The sequence below is a fragment of the Canis lupus genome, chromosome 28, assembly GCF_048164855.1.
Source record: "Canis lupus baileyi chromosome 28, mCanLup2.hap1, whole genome shotgun sequence".
Taxonomy (NCBI): domain Eukaryota; kingdom Metazoa; phylum Chordata; class Mammalia; order Carnivora; family Canidae; genus Canis; species Canis lupus.
This window is the reverse complement of record NC_132865.1, coordinates 180,080-198,777: the sequence shown is the minus strand read 5'-3', so window position 1 is coordinate 198,777 and position 18,698 is coordinate 180,080. Positions and strand designations below refer to the sequence as shown.

Genomic DNA, 18,698 nt, shown 5'->3' with positions numbered 1-18,698 from the left:
CAGCCCAGCTGGGATGGTAAATCTGCTCATGGGATAAGTGACTCTTGTAATACTTAGAAGTCACTGAAATAAGAACAAGGATGATAAAGTGACCAAATATATTATTAATTCTTTTATGGTAAGTTTGGGAATAAGTTTTATAAACATTGAGAAAATCTTTGTGTGTTTGAATTTAAAGTGAAATGCTTAAGAGGATCTGGCATATTACAGAAATTGACATATTAACCCTGTGATTTATTGAAACTTTCTTTTGTCCCCCTGATTTTAGAATGTGTAACTGAATTTGATTACGTTTATAAATAGTATTGAAACACTTAAGATATACTACGTTTAGAAATCTGTATTGTCTTAGTTCATTCAGCCTGCAAAGACAAGAATACCATACGCTGGAGAGCTTATAAACAGCAGAAATTTATTTCTCGCAGTTCGAGAGGCTGAGAAGTCCAGAATCGAGTCGCTAACGAACTCAGCGTCTAGTGAGAGCCGGCTTCCTGGGTCACAGAGAGCCATCGTTTGCTGTGTCCTCGCACGGTGGAGGGGGTAGGAGTCTTTCTCTCTAGCCTCTTTTATAAAAGCGCCAATCCCATTCATTCAATCCCGTTCGCCTCCACAGCTACCAGAGTCCCACCTGATATCATCACCTTGGGATTGAGGATTTCAACATGGTGAATTATGGGGGGATACGTATAATCATTCCATAGCATGTGTATTAATTTAAGTGTATTTAGATTTATAAGAGTTGCTTAAATGCTTAGATTTTGATTCAAACCTAACAAAGCAAAATGCCCTGCATTTGCATTGCTTGAGATATTCACATGTATATACAGTAGTTTATCAATGCCAAGATGCACACTTTTTTCTCATTTTAACAAACCTACAACCTGAGAGTCTTACAATCAATGTGATGAGATAGTGTTGGCAGTGTTTTCCCTTCCTTGGCAGTACAGAAGCTAGTGGTGCCTCTTACAACTGCTGGCATCTTAGATTGGACACTATGACATCACACTTGTAATATTGGTTTGAAACGTTTAGGGAAACACAGTAAACTAGTTTTATTGAGGAGAGTTTAATCTGTCGAATTTACAAATCAATGGAACATTGATTTTAAAAGCAAGTGAAACCAATTTTCCTCCATTTTTACAAAAATTCACAAGATATATTTAAAAATAACAAGGCTTAAAAAAACAAATACTTCCAGTTTTTTAAAGATATTTATTCATTTATTTGCTTATTTATTTGTTTGTTTATTTATTTATTTATTTATTTATTTATTTATTTATTTGAGACACAGAGAGAAAGACCATGAGCAGGAAGAAGGGGCAGCAGAGAAGGAGAAGCAGACTCCTTGCTGAGCAGAGAGCCCGGCTCCGAGCTCCATCCCAGGATCTGAGATCGTGACTTGAGCCGAAGGTGGACACTTAACCCACTCAGCCATCCAGGTGCCCCATCCAGTTTATAATCCTAATAAATTAGACATTAATTCAATGCAACAAATCTGGGCAGTCCTTCCCATGCACAATACCACGTTAGATAATAAAAAATACATATACTGGCCTCTGCCCCAGTTCCTGGCAAAGGGCTCCTGAACGCCTTGTAAATTCCTAAGCCGTAAGAGCACTAGGAGCATCTTTTGTTCTAATGAGGTGACTCTGGGGCTCCTGATAGGGGCTGGTCACCAGACAGACCAAGCCATGATTAGAAGCTTGAAATGTTCGGGGATCCCTGGGTGGCTCAGCGGTTTGGCGCCTGCCTTTGGCCCAGGGCGTGATCCTGGGGTCTCGGGATCGAGTCCTGCATCGGGCTCCCTGCGTGGAGTCTGCTTCTCCCTCTGCCTGTGTCTCTGCCTCTGTGTGTGTGTGTGTGTGTGTGTCTATCATGAATAAATAAATAAATCTTAAAAAAAAAAAAAAAAGAAGCTTGAAATGTTCAATTCTACTCCCCTACACACACTTGTATAGAGAGGGGAGAAGGGCTGGAAACGGGATTAATGATTGACCATGCTTAAGTGATGAAGTCTCTATAAATCCCCCAAAATATGAGATTCAGTGAGCTGCTAGATTGGTGGACAAATCCATGTACCAGGAGGGTGACACTAACTCCATGAGGACAGAAGCTCCTGTCCTCAGGATCCTCCCAGACTTCACCCGGCATATCTCTGCATCTGGCTGTTCTTCTCTATCCTTGATCACATTTGTTAATAAACTGGTAAATGGTAGGTGAAGTGTTTCCCTGAACTCTGAAAGCCTCTCTAGCAAATAGCCAAACCCAAGGAGGAGGACTTCATGGAAACCTCCAACTTGTAGCCATATCTGACAGAAGTTATGCATGACCTGGGGACCTTCTACCTCTGATTGGCATCTGAGGCCCCTAACCTGTGGGAGCTGATGCTATTTCCAGGAAGATAGTCCCAGAATTAAATTCATTTGTGGGACACCTAGCTGATGTCACAGAGAATTGCTTGGTGGGAGAAAGCCTCCACACGTTGGTGACCGCAAGTGTTGGAAGCCAAGAGTTCTGTGTAAGTAGTAAATGGAACACAGAGGAAAAGGAACTGGTTGTTTTTTGTTTTTTGTTTTTCTAATACAACCACCGCCCAGGACAATCACACTCAACAAAATGCAACCAAACTCAAAGGACATCATGAAAGGCATGCAGAATGAGAATAACAATCTCCATCCAAAGGGTTAAAAATATATATATCGTTGGCTGTATATACCTGAAATATCTTAGTAGCGACCAATTACCGTTCTCAGTGTGGACTTTGAAGTCAATCAACGGGGGGGCACCTGGGTGGCTCAGTCGGTTGGGCATCTGCCTTCGGCTCAGGTCATGATCCCAGGGTCCTGGGATCAAGCCCCACGTCAGGCTCCCTGCTTGGTGGGGAGTCTGCTTCTCCCTCCTCCTCCCCTCGTTCGTTCTCTTTCTCTCACTCTCTCTCTCTCAAATGAATAAATAAAATCCTTGAAAAAAAATGTTTGAAGTCAACCAATAGGTTAATGTGATCAGCTTTACACAAACTCAGGAACTTTTCTCCATAACAAAAATATTCTGTGCAAGGAGTCCATTTGCACTACGTCGTGGTGCTTTCAGAGGTTACCCCAAGAGCGTTGTCACTGTGAGCACCGCTAACACGGAGGGACGTCGTCTCACTAGAGGCGATGCTCTGACTGTAATGATAGTATCTACCAAAGCAGTAAGTGTGCGAGTGACCACGCCTTGTGTAAAGTGTGTAAAGGCCTTCACTTGTCCATCGTTCGTGTTACCTGCCATTCGAGCTCTAGAGCCTAACTAACCCCTTTCCTGTTCCCATATCCAAGCAGGATCAAACACTGCTCTTGCTTTCCTGCGGTCCTGACTGTAGGATGCTGGCAATGACGTGGGACGGGGAGGGTGGGAGCGCGCCCTCCCGCCGGCCACCCCCTACTCTCACGGCCACCACCACACGGTCCAGCCTTCGCTCTCTTTATGGCACGTCTTCTAACTGGGGAAATACTTACAAATTCAAACCCTGAGTGCGAGAGGCATCTCTCTCTCGATTATTGCGGGATTTAATTGAAACAAAAGGCTGGTTTGGCCCAAGGTAGGTCCTTTGTCACCATAAATCGTTGAAGGATGAATGCAGTGGGGTATGCGGAAGTGCTAATTTAAGAGTCCTGCAGTTCTCGCCGCAGTGCCCCGCCGCTGGGCTCCTGCCGGTGCCCCGGGTGCCCCTCCTGAAGGCAGCAGGGTAGGCCCCGGGTGGCCCACGCAGTCTTTCTTAGCATGACCAGCTCAGCCTCAAGGCCTGTGTCGGAACCGCCCACAGGGCATTCTTTGGGCTCCATTTGGGTCCCCACCTGCACTCTAGTTAAGGGGCTGAAGGTTAAAACTGACCCAGAAAAATAGCAGGTGACAGCAGCTAAGCCCTTGAGGCTTTAAATAGAATAAGACACCGACCGCCCGAGGAGCCGCCAGGGAGTGTTCCCATGCGGAGGGAGGGATCTTTCAGGAAAGTCCCTCTGTCACCACTTGGGCTGCACTGGACTCCGGGCCCCGTGGCAGGTGGCAGCCGAGTTAAGCCAACGGTGGGCGGCGGGGCCTCCCCCCGCCCAGGCTGCACAGGAAAATGCCATTCGTTAGGCCGGAGAAAAACAGGGAGAGGGATGTCCCCAGTGATGGATTATTACTTCATCTGATGCTAGGGATTGTGGAGCTTGGGACATGGGACCCTTCACACAGCAGACCTTAAACCCCAAGGAGCCCTCCGAAGGCCGGGCCACGCGCGGGAGGGGGTGACTGCCAAGTTCACCCCCACCTCGAAGCATTCACATTGTAAAAGATCATAAAACCCTGAACTGGCCCTACAAAACCCAAACACAGCTGCAGGCCAATCTGGCACCCACGCTGCCCTCCCCGCCCGCTCTTCGGTTAAGCAGAGATTATAAAGATCATCAAAGCCTTGGAAATCCTGCTGCTGGTTTGTTTGTTTTTTGTTTTTTGTTTTTTTTTCCCTAACTACGTAGCTTAATTTTAGGTAGCATGAACTGACTCTCCGCTCCCAAGATGAAGGGACACAATTTTGTTATTCCTCCCACCTACGCTTTGCCCGGTTCCGTTTTTCATTGCTCATATTTTCACTTTGCCAGGTTGTAAAGCATCACGTTGTGTTCCGTAATTGGGATTCTCAGAGTTATTTAATCTTTGTTCTTTTTAAAAACGGATTCAGTGCTCATTTTTCTCTCACCACTCCTAAATTCTTGATCTTGATCTTCATTTGTTTCTTTGGCAGAATTTCACTGTCAAATGTGTTTTTGTTTTTTGGGGTTTGTTCTTGTTTTTCAGAAAGACTCTCAGGTTTTGTATCTTATACACCAGATTCTAAATATGACTTTTCCTGTGTTTTCTTTTTTTTTTTTTTCAGGTTTGAAAAACCCTGCCTGCTGACTTTATGACTAAATAATTTCTGACTGGGTCAAAATGACACTTTCTCATCCCCAGAAGTTTGTAAACATTGTGCTATCATGTTCTGGCTTTGAATATTGCTGAGAAATCTAAGGCAACCCTAATTTTCCTCCTTACGGGTAACTTGCTTTTTCTTCCTGTACAGCTAAGGATTTTTCTTCTTCTTTAATTTCAATACTTCAACCAAAGTATATCTGCATGTTTATTGTGCTGTATCAATTTTTTTAGGGTACTGAGTGCACTTTTAGCTAAAGACTTAGTTTCTTAATTTCAGGGAAGTTTCTTTTAACATATCTAACTACTTTGCCTATTCCATTTGTTGTCTATGTTGACTGGACTCTGTCCTCCGTCCTGACTGCCTTCTACATACTTTAATTTCTTTGTCCCTTTTCTCTGCATTAGCTGATTAGTTCAAGCATTTCCTCCATTCCACTAATTTTATTTTCAACCACTGCCCTCTTGTTCCCTGCTCTTCCTAAATAATTTACTAGATCTATGATGGCGCCCTTTGGAGTTTCAACGAGTTTTCTTAGCTCTGCCATGGCCTCGTTCGTTTTATTCAGTTGTATTATTATCTCATTTTAAGGCCTGGGTTTTATAGAATAATAGTATCATAAAGCAATTCTGTACCTTAAAGCTTCCTTGGGGAGTCCTGTTTGTTTGGAGAAGCTATGTTTTTATTATTTTAAAACCCATTCTCCCCCCTTAAAACATCTGCTTTTTTGTACCGTGTTCTTTCTGTCATTTTCTTCTCATTTTTCTTTTCCTTCTCCCCTTTCTTCTCCTGGTTCCAAGGGGTTTGCATACTGCCATGCCATTTCTTTTGATGTTTCATCAGACAGCTCCTCCCGGACTTCCAATCTGATCTCATATAATGCTTCCACCCTGTTTAGGGCCAGTCTGTCTACCCCATTTGGAGCTCCAACGTGTTGGAGTCGCTTTGGAGCCACTGACTTTAGTGGGTAAGATCCACTTGCCCACCGAGGGCACTTGGGAGGCGCGTGAGGGAGGGCCGGCCGTCCTACTGAGGGGACCTCTGACTTCTCCCTTGAAGTCCCGTGAACACCTAGCACCTGTGCCCGCCCGCCAGCCATGGGGACATCCCTCCGGTCACCGCCTCCCCCGCCCAGGGACCCGGAAGGTCAGGGCCTTGGAAGCCCTGCCTGCCTCGGGCCAGGCCCTGCAGGGAGCAGAGCCGGCGACACCCAAGGGTCTCCTGTACCTTTCCAGGGCTGACCACCTGCCCCCTCCGCTTGCTGCTACCCGACTGGTGACACCAGTCCCCGTCCTCAGAGTGCTCAGTGCCGCTCCTGCTGAGCGAGTGCGAAGAAAGGGGCTACAGCACAACCCCTCGCACCATCCTTAGCCATCACCTTAGAAGTTTAGGCCCTAAAGTTGTCCTTTGTTCATTCATGCATTGTTGCCTTTTTTTAAGATCATTTAATCTGGCTTTGTTTGGCCATTTGTATTCAGAGGTCACTGTGCCCTTCTGTTTTCAAACCTTATAAACTTATAATAATAGGCATACAGAAAATATCTGGAGAAATATTGCCACTACACAATTTGTTAAAAGTAAACATTGTTGGGGGCACCTGGGGAGCTCAGGGGTTGAGCGTCTGCCTTGGGCCCAGGGCGTGATCCTGGGTCCCGGGATCGAGTCCCGCATCGGGCTCCCTGCATGGAGCCTGCTTCTCCCTCTGCCTGTGTCTCTGCCTCTCTCTGTGTGTCTCTCATGAATAAGTAAATAAAATCTTAAAAAAAAAAAAAAAGAAACATTGTTGATTGGACTGTTTATTGCTCTTGGGTTCATTCCTCAAAACCACTACTGCATGACAGTTAAGAAGCAGTCTTCAGCCCCCAAACCCTGGAGCCTCACGTGCCGTGTTCAGAATCTCAACTCCACCACTCACCAGTTGTAGGACATTGAGCAAGTTCCCTAACGCCTATAGGTCTCAGTTTCTTCATCTTGTAAAAAGGGGATGATAACAATACCTACCTCATGGATTGCGAGGAGTAAACGAAATAATGCACAGTAAGTGTTCATCACTGTGCCTGCCACTGAACTCATCTACTTTCCAAAGGCTTCCCTTCGCCCCGATGCAGACCATGCAATAGGAATTTTCAAAATTAAAAGGAACTTAAAAAGTTGTCTTATCCAAACCTCTAACATTACAAAAGATAAATTAAGATCAAGACCAGGGATCCCTGGGTGGCGCAGCAGTTTAGCGCCTGCCTTTGGCCCAGGGCGTGGTCCTGGAGACCGGGGATCGAATCCCACGTCCGGCTCCCGGTGCATGGAGCCTGCTTCTCCCTCTGCCTATGTCTCTGCCTCTCTCTCTCTCTCTCTCTGTGACTATCATAAAAAAAAAATTAAAAAAAAAAAGATCAAGACCAATTACATCAGAAATACTATACCAATTTCCCAATGCCCTTAATACTGGGATTAGACCCTCAGTCATTGGTCATAGACCCCGAGATGATTGTTCTGATCATGGGGAAGGTGTATCTCTCATTGTAAGTTAATAACTAGGTATCCAGTTGATTAAAAATACAACAGGTCATTTCAGCAGGACCTGTGACAACAACCTAGGACCTCTGGGTGCAGGTGCAGGGCTCTTTCCCTGTTGACAGTCTCTCTTCCATTATTAAAGGAACTATCTTCAGTCCCATAAAGGCTTATAAGAATATTTATACTTAAAGAAATGTAGTTTTTTAAAACTTGTTTAACTTAGATAAAGAGACATAATATCATTAAAGATCTGTACTATTGGGCAGCCCCGGGGGCTCAGCAGTTTAGAGCCACTTTCAGCCCAGGGTGTGATCCTGGAGAACCAGGATTGAGTCCTACATCGGGCTCCCTGCATGGGGCCTGCTTCTCCCTCTGCCTGTGTCTCTGCCTCTCTCTCTCCCTCTCTGTGTGTCTGTCATGAATAAATAAATAAAATCTTTAAAGAAAAAAAGAGATCTATACTATTCATAAGATACAGATCACATAGAGATACATTAAGCTCATTGAAGACTATAGTAAAAAGCTTTAATCCAAATTTGTGATTCACCATAATATATCTATTTAAAGATCACAGTATTAAAATGCAGCGGTATGACTAGCTAAAAAATTATGAATCCTTAGAGGAAAAAATATCCCGCCTTATAAACCACAGTGAATTGGAAACCATAATAATGTATGCTGCTCCCAATCCAGACATTCTAAGCCTAGAAGAAGTCCGAGCAGGAACAGCCTGGAGGATGTCTTGCTGGATGACACTTGTGTGTCATTCCTACTTTTCTGGCCCACAGCCACAAGGTATCACCTCTGTACAAGGCAATTCCCAGGCCCTGCCCTCCTTAGCTCACCCCCCGCCAAACAGCTCCTGGCCGGTCAGACTGGATAGTTGCAGACAGACTTGTTTAAACTTCTCTTACTTCCAGTGTGGCAAGCGGTTAACTGGATAAACAGGTCAGTTATACATGACTATGAACTAAAGAAAACTAGAGCTACAACATCCCACTCCTTTGTCCTCCCAGAAAATATAACAGACTGTGGCTTCTAGAGACAGTGTCTTCACTTCTTTTGCTCAACCTGAAGGATTGCTTTCAGTAGTAGAGAATTCATGTCCCTAGAGCCAGAAGGAAGTTTTGGTATCTCACATTTGTTAGCATCCCTAAGGACTGTAGCAGACTACCAAATGAAATATGAAATGGCTGGGGGACACGTGGAAGACCCCTCAAAGGATCCCAAGCAGATAGCTATTTAAACCTGGTCTGGTATATTAAACCCCTCAGCCATAGTGGCGCTGGAGTCGAACAAGATGGCCATCCCAGTGGCCACTGATTCCTTACCACCGGCTGAGAGGTTCTGAGGCTCTCAAATGGACCAGAGCAGAAGAGCATCATGTGATTCTTCTCCCTACTAAGTTGGCACAATCTCTTCCTGACCTTTCCCATAGTCTTTCTCTTCAGGCCACCAGAACCCAGGCTGGTGCATGGGCCCTCCACGCTTCCTGACACTTCACTTGTCCTCATGCTGTGTTCTTCTCCCTTTCCCAGGCAGGCGAACCGTCCCACACCAGAGCACCTGCCCGGATACTAGAAAACACTGCTTCCCTTTAGAGAAGCTGTGGCTAAGCTGGACGCTGATGATGCCCGATGACCAAGTCTTCCTTGTAAACAAACTCAAAAGCACTTTCTAAGGTTCAATAGAGAAGCTTCAAAAAAAAAAAAAAATAGAGAAGCTTCATCTAGAAAGCCTTGACACCCACCACATTACACTCTTTACTGAAAACTTGGATACTCAAAGCATCTAGTTTTTACAGTAACACTAATTCAACCATAAATTCGCAAACAAAGGATAAGGCAGAAATTATCACTCAGATATGTTCCTAATTGTTCTCAAAGGGTGTTACTCTAAATAAAGCCAAAAGCCAATCTTTGAAAGTCAAACAATAAACTTGCGAGTTATAAGCAGAGCTTCCATTACCGAGACCCATAAATTTTATAAAATATTTATAGTACATCTTTGGGACTTGGTATTTGACAACGTATTTTCAACATTTTGCTCAGGATGCTTACTTCTGCCTCTGTTTCTTTTTTCTCCCCTCACCATTGAATCCACGTCCAACCAGCTTAATCCAATGAGCGTTCATCTGAGACTGAAGAGTCACAACCTTTGGCATGTCATATCTGTCTTCCCATATTCCCTCAGGCGATGGAATCCCAAGTTTTGCCTCGGTATTCACACCCTCTCTTGTAGCTAAGTGTGGCCATATGACTAATTTCTGACCAATGCAATGTGAGCGGAAGCGACAACTTCTGAGTTGTTCTTAAATGGAAAATATGTCTTTTCATTCTGTCTCCTCTTCTGCCATCCTGGTGCCTGGACATGGCGGCAAGCCGTCTAGAACAAGCAGATGGGGCTAATACTTGATGGATACTTGTGGTACCGCAGGATGGAAGGAGCCAACACATCAATATTAGGTGAGAAATAAATCAGACTATTAAACGAAAATAAAATTCTATATTGTTTAAACCTCTGTAAGTCTTTGTTAAAACAGATCAATGTGTATCTTTAATTGAAACACCCTACAATTTCAATTTCAATTAGATTACATTTAGAATTTTTGCTTTTGGTGACTCATTGCTATTTCATGTTCACTAGTTGTTGAGAGTATTTAAGTTAAGGAGCAACAACACATTCAAAGAATTATACAAATTTCTGTACAAAGAAAGGTGATAACTTTGCTAAAATTGACGGACATTGATATCATCTAATAATTCAAAAGGATCATTTTATTGGCTGATTATAAAAGTCCACATCCAGTGAACAAATCCTATGCTAAAAGTTATGCACAATACTGTTTATTCATGAAGAAAATGAACATAGGTTATGGGGGGGATGCACTGAAACATTTTACTTTTGGTGGAATTAGGGTAAAAGCTAAAAGACTGTGTTTCCATTATCTGAGATAATATCCTGTTGCTAAATCCTCTTAGTAGATGTAAACAAATTACTCTAATTCTATATTTAACAACCTGTTGAGTTTCAGTTGTGAAGTTGGCTAAGAGTAGTTGGTTCAGAAGAGGTAATGAATATGTTCAAAAAGTCTCAGACCTAAACTGAGCTACTGTAACTACCAGCAATTTCAGAAGGTAGATTGCTTTTCGATGCAAATTTCCACTCCCAATAACTCAGCTAGAGAGAGAACTAGGTGTGAAAGGACATTATGAGTCATTTCTATTAGAATTATGAAGATAAGAAAGCAGTCAGGAAAAGAGGAATCATCTTAAAGCAAAAGGCACTCAGGACTAGAAATTTTATTCACTGTGATGCCCACTATGACTATAATTTCTATTTTCTATTGTAGCTCCCACAAATAAAAGCAGTAAAGGGAGAAGTAGGATTATTAAAAAAGGAGAAGAAATGTGTGTCTCCAGTCTTTCCAATTCACTTTGGGCTACCAAAAATGGGGTGAGAGTGCTAAGTCAGAAAATAAAAGCCATGAATGTTGCTGGAAGAGAAAGGAATCACATGGCCTCCAGGGAAACCTTAAGGGACACCTGGGAGAAGCTACAATAGCTTTCAGTTTCACAAACTGTGAGCAAATCCTAAGAGGCATCTCATTTCAAAATGAGGATTCATAGTAATAAAGTCTCTCAATTTCTCTATTTTCACCAATGGGATAGTGATCACCATGTCACTTAATCACTGGATGTCAGTCCTCTATGATTCTTGCCTCCCCTTTATCCCATCTTCTTATTGTCACACTCATTGTCTCCCTTTCCCTTTATTTCTACCACCACTAAGATAGGCATTTGGTACTTCATGCATCAGACCATTGAAACAGCGTCCCTTCCACTTTTTTCTCCAGTCACTATGTTCATTAATTCATTAATGGAACAAGTATTTATACTAATAGGCACTGCAGTACGTGCTGGGGTATCACAGGACACAAGTCGGACATTCGTTCTGACCCCATCGGGCTTATGTTCCAGCAAGGGGAGAGAGTAAATCAACTTATGGTATCTTGTCCTCCAAGACTCTACAGAACAATCCCAGATCTTTTGTGTTTTGAACTGAATTCACCACACACACTCACACACACCCCTGCCCCACTCCAAATTCCTATGTTGAAGCCCTATATTTGGAGATAGGGCCTTTAAGGAGGTAACTGAGGTTAAATGAGGTCATAAGGGTGGCCACGATCCTGTAGAACTGATGGCCTTATAAAGAAGAGGGGTGCCTAGCTGGCTCAGTGGTAAAGCATGCAACTCTTGATCTCAGGGTCGTGAGTTCAAGACCCACATTGGACATAGTGCTTACATTAAATTAATAAATGAAAGTATAAATAAGTAAATAGAATAGAGAATAAAAAGAGGAAGAGGCGCCAGAGCTGTCTCTCCCTCCACGCACACACAGACAGAAAGGTCATGTGAAGACATCAGGAGAAGGCAGCCATCTACAAGCCAAGGAGGGAGGCCCCAAGACAAACCAATCCTGCCGCCACCTTGGTCATAGACTTCCAGTCGCCAGAACTATAAGGAAATTAATTTCTGTTGTTTAAGCCACTCATCTGTGGTAATTATTTATGGCGGCCCAAGCTGACTAAAGACATCCTGTCACTCTTTTCCCCACCGCACAGGCATTGTTCTTAAACGCCAGGTCTCCTCTCCAGTTAAGGAAAAGCCTCCAAAGATACCCCATTTCTCTATTTTAAGCCTTTGTTCATGTAGGTCCTCATCATCACTCTACTCGACTGTTTTAATAAAGAATTTCATCATTTCTTAAGGCGCAGTTGTGGGCAAAGTTCGTTAATCTCTCCCTCAGCGCTTCCGGCCAGTGACTGAAGTGTCTTCAGAAGAGGAAGCTGTAACTAAAGCACTAGTGGGGGTTTTCCCACTCTCGAGGCAGACAGAGCGCACAAAGGCAACTGGAGAACCTCTTAAGGGCAGGAACCCGAAGGTGGTTGCCTGCTTGGTAAGTTGGCAGATGTCCATCCCTTTCACAAACGTAGATTCATTCGATGCCAACAGAAGAGCAAGAAGCTGATCGTTATTTTGGACAAACTAGATACAACTATGAAATAGTATTTTAAAGTGATTACGTATTCCATTTTACAACTTTTTGTTTTTATTTTCCAGGAAAATAATGCCATAAAATATTTATCTGAAAAAGATATGTTATTTATCAAAAAATATTCTTTTTTGTACTGAAGTGGTTGACGTTGTCATATAGTCACAACGTGACACAACAGGGTGATGAGGATTAAGGGTCACAACATGGACAAAAGGAATTTCTCCAAATAGCAACCATACTTCACATTTGCAATTCACTTGCACTATATTCTAAACTTTTTTTTTTTTAAGATTTTATTTATTTATTCATGAGAGACACAGAGAGAGGCAGAGACACAGCAGAGGAGAAGCAGGCTCCCTGCGGGGAGCCCGATGTGGGACTCGATCTCGGGACCCCAGGGATCACCATCTGAGCTGAAGGCAGCCGCTCCACCGCTGAGCCCCCCAGGGATCCCCATATTCTAATCTTTAACAAAGCATAGCGTGCTCACACACTCCCACACACACGCACACTGACTTCAAATAAGTCATCAACTTTAGGACTTATTAGATGTTAGTAAGGCCACATTGGAGTAGTAAACTTACTGACAAAGTTTTGTTTTGTTTTTTTAGATTACAGTATCGGTTCCTTTGTGAGCTTTTGAGTATTTGAGGTTCCTAATTTACATAAACACTTTGGCCTTTCCCAGCAAGCACACCTGTGTCTTTCCTTTCTGCTCAGCCACCAGAATAGCTACTCATTTTTATGGACATGAGGTCTCAAATGAGGTTTGAGGTATTATATCTTTTTCCTCTCTTCCGGCAGAGGCTACTTATCACCTTCTAAAGAAGTTTTCCTTTAAGTAAGAAACGTTTCGCAGGTTCAGAAATAAATCTTAAAATTTAACTGGAACTTTAGTAGCCACTGGTTATATTAATAAATGACATGGGCTGGCATATCTTCAAATTTAGTACTGGCATTATTCAGCAAAGTGGGCCTCAATGAAACATAATAAATATTCTAAATATTTATTAAATAAATATTCTAAATAAATATTCTAGCTTTTATGAAGCATTTCCCAAGAAGGCTTTTTAAATGTAAATTATACTAACTAATATATATTACCCAGAAAAGATCATCCTCTTGGGAAAAATTTTCTAGGGGTTAATGATAAACTTCTTTCCAATTTTTAAAAGGTAAATGAAAACTTCTTTTAGGAAGAAAGAAGAAAAGAATATTTCAGAGGTTGGCCTCTCTGGACAGATCCCTCTTGTGATCCTGCTCATGTGTGAAGCCCAAACATGTGCCATATAAAAGAGTTCCCACTGCTTCAGCCCTATTGGGTAGAGAGACAATGAATGATTTTGTGTGATTCAGAGTTTGTTTCCATTCTTAGTCACTGTTCAGGTTTTAAATGTCACCAAAACTCAATGGCTTCTCTGAGCATATTGACACAGCTATGCTATTCTGTTTCTATGTTTTTTGAGATTATATATCTGATGTGGTGCACAATCATTCTGTAGGTTAAGCTTCAACAAAGAAAAAAAGAACTTATTTTATTCTGATTAAAAGGGTAATATATGTCCATATAAAATATTCAAACAATTCTGAAGATTATATAGAAAAATGTAGGAACCACCTAAAAACTCTAGTTCCTAAATGTGACTGTTGTAAACTCTTGTAAAGATTTTGGGGACTATCTTTCCAGATGTCTTTCTATTCATGTATACACAAATACACATTCTAAAATATTGATGAGCTAATATTAAGCATATTAGTTTGTAACCTGGTTTTTTTCACTTAGCATGTGGCTTTCCATGTCAGTGGATAATTGATATGCATAGATATGTTATTTTCTTTAATGGCTGCATAGCATTCCTATCCTCGTATATGTCACAATGTATTCAAATAATCCTTCTTTGGGTTGCTTCTAATTTTTTGAGAGAATAAACTACAAGGTAATGACTATGTGATTTCACTTTTGTGTACCTGTCCAATTATTTCCTTTGGACAATTTCCTAGCAATAAACTTTGCTGGATCAAACATATCCACCCTTCAAGCTTTTGATTTTTCTTAAATCCATATTGCCAAATTGCCTTCAAGAAGTATGCACTCTCAAAAAAAAAAAAAAAAGTTTGCACTCTCACCAACACTTTGTGAGAATGTGTGTTCCCCCACGGCCTTGCAAACACTAAGTTTTGTCCATCTTTCCAACTCCGGCAATGTAATAAGTCTATTAGTTCTATTTCTGTCTAACAAATTACCATAAACACAGCAACTTAAAACACATACATTTTCTCTTGGGGTCTGTGAATTGGGGGTTCAGGCACAGTTTCACTGGGCCCCCTAAGTTCCCTCACAATTTTCGCTGCAATCAAGGCATGAGCCAGGGCTGGGGTCTCGTCTGAAGGTTTAAGTAAGGAAAGGTTTGCTTTTAAGCTCACTTACATGGTTGTTGGCAAGATTCAAATCCTTTGGGGTTGTTGGATTGAGGGCTGCAGTTTGCAGCTGACTATCGGCCAGAGGCTGCCCTCAGTTCCTTGCCACATGTGCCTCTCCAACATGGCAACTCACTTATCAAAACCATCAAGGGAGTAAGTCAACTAGACAGATGGAATTCAGAATCTTTTGTAATATGATCATAGAAATGACATTCCCTTGGGGCACCTGGGTGGCTCAGTGGCTTAAGCTTCTGACTTGATTTTTGGCTCAGGTGATGATCTCAGGGTTGTGAGATCAAGCCCTGAGTGAGGCTACGTGCTGGGTGCGGAGACTGCTTGAGATTCCTCTCTCCCTCTCATTCTGCCCCTCTCCTCCTCCTCTCTGTCTCAAAAAAGAAAGAAAGAGAAAGAAGAAAGAAAGAAAGAAAGAAAGAAAGAAAGAAAGAAAGAAAGAAAGAAAGAAAGAAAGAAAGAAAGAAAGAAAGAAAGAAAGAAAGAAAGAAAGAAAGAAAGAAAGAAAGAAAGAAAGAAAGAAAGAAAGAAAGAACGAACATTACCTCAATGGTGAGATCGTCTATTTGTTCTTAGAACCAAGTTATTTAAGAAGATGGGATTATACAAAGCCATAAATACCAGAAGGCTGAGATCATTAGGGACCATCTTGAAAAATGTCTACCGTGGTCCACCCTCTGTTCCCCAATGATTCACATCACTTCCACGTGCAAAACACATCACCCTCTCCTAAGGTCCTCATGAGCATCATCCCATTACAGCATCTGCTCAAAGTCCAGAATCTTTTTATCTAAATTAGGTACAGCTACAGATGAAGCTACTTAGGTGTAGTTTTGTTAATTATACCTCCTGGAGCATGACTCTTTTTAATTTGGGGAAACTCTGAAAGAGATGATTTTTCTTCCTCCTCAACACCTATCATACAATGGTGTGACAGGCAAAGGAAAACAGCTCTTGGCATTCCCAATCAATGTGGGGGAAATGTAGGTATGAGGGCCGCAGTGGTGCAGAGCAATTCAGAAATACATCTCTGCGAATGCTAGATGTTCTCTGATTAGGCTTCAAGGTCTAGGTATAATTCTCTGTGGTTCTCGGCTCCACCCTCTAGACTCTTGGTTCCATATTCTGAATTTCTCTGTTCCTTTTCATGAAAGATAGTACAAGTTTGCCGTGCACATAATTTTTGTCAGCCTGCCTCCTGCCAGTAGAGTTTCAGAAGCCCAACACCTTCTCTTCATCTTGTCCATCTTCTCTCTGTCCCATTCGGTCCAAAATGGCAGTGTTTTGGGTGATGTAATTTTCTCAAAAACTGTGTGGGTCAGCTGTGAATTTCTGTGGAGTTGATTCCACTGGACAAAAGTCAATCCAAAATCTCTTCGGGGTAAGACCTTCTCTACTTTGGGCCCCTGTTGATGTTGCTGAAGAAAAAATGCCCATGAACTTCCTAGAGGACCTACGGGTTGAGAGGTTTCTTGAAGCTTACCTTTAATCTCTCCCAAATCTCCTTTATGTGACTGAATTGTCTGATCTCTTGATCTTTCTGAGGGTCTGTTGTTGTTGTTGTTTTGTTTAAGATTTTATTTATTCATGAGAGACACAGAGAGAGGCAGAGACATAGGCAGAGGGAGAAGCAGGCTCCCTGCAGGAATCCCGATGTGGGACTCGATCCCAGGACCCCCGGGTCACACTCTGAGCCGAAGACAGGTGCTCAACCACTGAGCCACCCAGGCATCCCTCTGTTTCCAAATTCATGTGGTTCTTGGCAGACTTAGTTCTTTCTGGTTCTTAAAACTGAAGGTCTTGTTTTCCTGCTGACTGCTGGTAGGAGGCCACCCTCAGTTTCTTGCCCCATAGGAAGAGCTTTCTCAGGGAAATTCACTTTACCAAACTAGCAAGCAAAGAGAAAAGAGTATCTTCTAGCAAGATGGCAGCTATAGCTTGTGTAATATGATCATCCTTTACCATATTCCATTTGTTAAAAGTAGGTCATGGGTTTCTCCCAAGCTCAAGGGCAGGGGATTACACTTACACAAGGATATGCATACCAGGAGTCAGGATAACTGGGGGGCATCTTAGAGTCTTTCATCCACCAAATACTTACGCCTTCAATTAGGGAGACATTTGCATCATGAATAAATGTCTATTGTGTTTTCATTCACATTAACCTGAGTATTGGGGCACCTGGATGGCTCAGTTGGTTAAGCATCTGACTCTTGATTTGACCTCAGGGCCATGAGATCCAGTCCTCACCAGGCTCCATGCTGTGCATGGAACCTGCTTAAGAGTCTGTCTCTCTTTGTCTCTTCCCCTCTCCCCACCCCACCTCCTGCCTGCGCGCGTGCACACACACATTCTCTCCCTCTTAAATAAATAAATAAATAAATAAATAAATAAATAAACAAAACCCACAGAAACAAACAAACAAAACTCCATGATTTAGTTGGTTAAACATCTGACTCCTGATTTCAGCTCAAGTCATGATCCCATGGGTCCTGAGATCAAACTCTGTGTAGGCTCTGCTCTCAACAGGGAGCTGGCCTGAAGGTTCTCTCCCTCTGCCCCTCTCTTCATTTGTGCTCACTCTCTCTCTCTCTCTCTCCTCCCCCTCAAATAAATAAATAAATCTTTCTAAATAAATAAATAAGTCCTGACCTTTACCATGTGCTAGGCATTATACTAGTTATAAGGTGAAGTTCAATAATGAGCAAAGTTTCCTGTTCTCACGAAAATCATAGTCAGAGGAAGAGAGAAAATAATTCTATGAATAAATGTGAAATTACAATTTTGACAAATGCTATGAGAATTTGTGGTGCTATGAAAATATGTAACATGAGGAAGTGACCCAATCTGGTGGTTGGGCACAGCCTGTAGGAGGATGTTTCGAGATACGAAGAATGAGCAGGAATTAACCAGGGAAAGCCCAATGAAGAGCAGATAAAAGGGGCTTATAAGAGCAGAAAGCATCAAGTGACTAAGCAACGAAAAGTGTGATTAGAGCAAAGAAACCAAGAGTCACCTCCAAATTCTCATCTGTCCTTTGGAATTTACACCTATATATTCACCTGATTATTTGATATCTTCATCTGGATATTTTGCACTCCTCAAAATCAATGCATATAAAACCATGCTACTGATTTTGGCTTGCCAAACTTAGCTCTTTCCCAATATTCTCTAGTTCAGTGAATGACATCACCATGTGTCCTGCTGGAAGTGGGGAACCTAGGAGTCACTCCTGACCATTCCATCTTCCTCAGCCCCTCACCAAAATCTGAAGGACTTGATCACTAATCACAGCAGCCTCACCACAATCCAGATATCCCATATTCTCTTATGTCCCAAGCCTTTACTTTTGCTGGTGTCCATGCTTAGAAATTCATCTCCACCCCCTCCCTTCTCTTCTTAGCAACATCCTACTCGTCCTCCAAGACTTGCCCTAAACATAACTGCCGTGGACGTTCCACCTTCCACCACTTCTGTGCAGAAATAATCTCCCTCTCCTTGGTGATACCAAACACTTTGTGTACCTCATCACCCCTGTTACAGGTTAGGATCTCTGGGAAGCAGACTTTGAGATAGATCAGCATATAAGGAGGTGCTCTTGGGAACAATGCCTGTGGAAGGGAGAGAAGGAAGTAGGACTGGGCAGAGGAAAAACTGAGCTGTGATGCAGTGCTAACAATTCTCAGTCGAGCCATGGAGTGCTCTGGGGCTGGGATAGTCTTTAAAATTGTTCCAAGTCAGAGCAAGAAGGCCA

At 42.5% G+C, this 18,698-nt stretch overlaps 2 long non-coding RNA genes across 5 annotated transcripts; both read left to right on the top strand.

Moving 5' to 3' along the window:
- The first annotated feature begins 3,929 nt into the window (after nucleotides 1-3,929).
- On the top strand, nucleotides 3,930-6,699 carry LOC140620058 (uncharacterized). 3 transcript variants are annotated; one of them, XR_012019789.1, is made up of 4 exons: nucleotides 3,930-4,456; nucleotides 4,901-5,060; nucleotides 5,835-5,903; nucleotides 6,172-6,699. It is a non-coding gene; the product is annotated as an uncharacterized lncRNA (long non-coding RNA). The 3 variants fall into 3 exon arrangements; XR_012019788.1 differs by having other exon boundaries at nucleotides 5,996-6,699; XR_012019787.1 differs by having other exon boundaries at nucleotides 3,935-4,456; nucleotides 5,835-6,699.
- A 2,958-nt stretch (nucleotides 6,700-9,657) lies between these two features.
- Nucleotides 9,658-14,538, top strand: LOC140620060 (uncharacterized). 2 transcript variants are annotated; one of them, XR_012019790.1, is made up of 3 exons: nucleotides 9,675-9,915; nucleotides 12,263-12,412; nucleotides 13,687-14,538. It is a non-coding gene; the product is annotated as an uncharacterized lncRNA (long non-coding RNA). The 2 variants fall into 2 exon arrangements; XR_012019791.1 differs by lacking the exon at nucleotides 12,263-12,412 and having other exon boundaries at nucleotides 9,658-9,915.
- The last annotated feature ends 4,160 nt before the right edge of the window (nucleotides 14,539-18,698 follow it).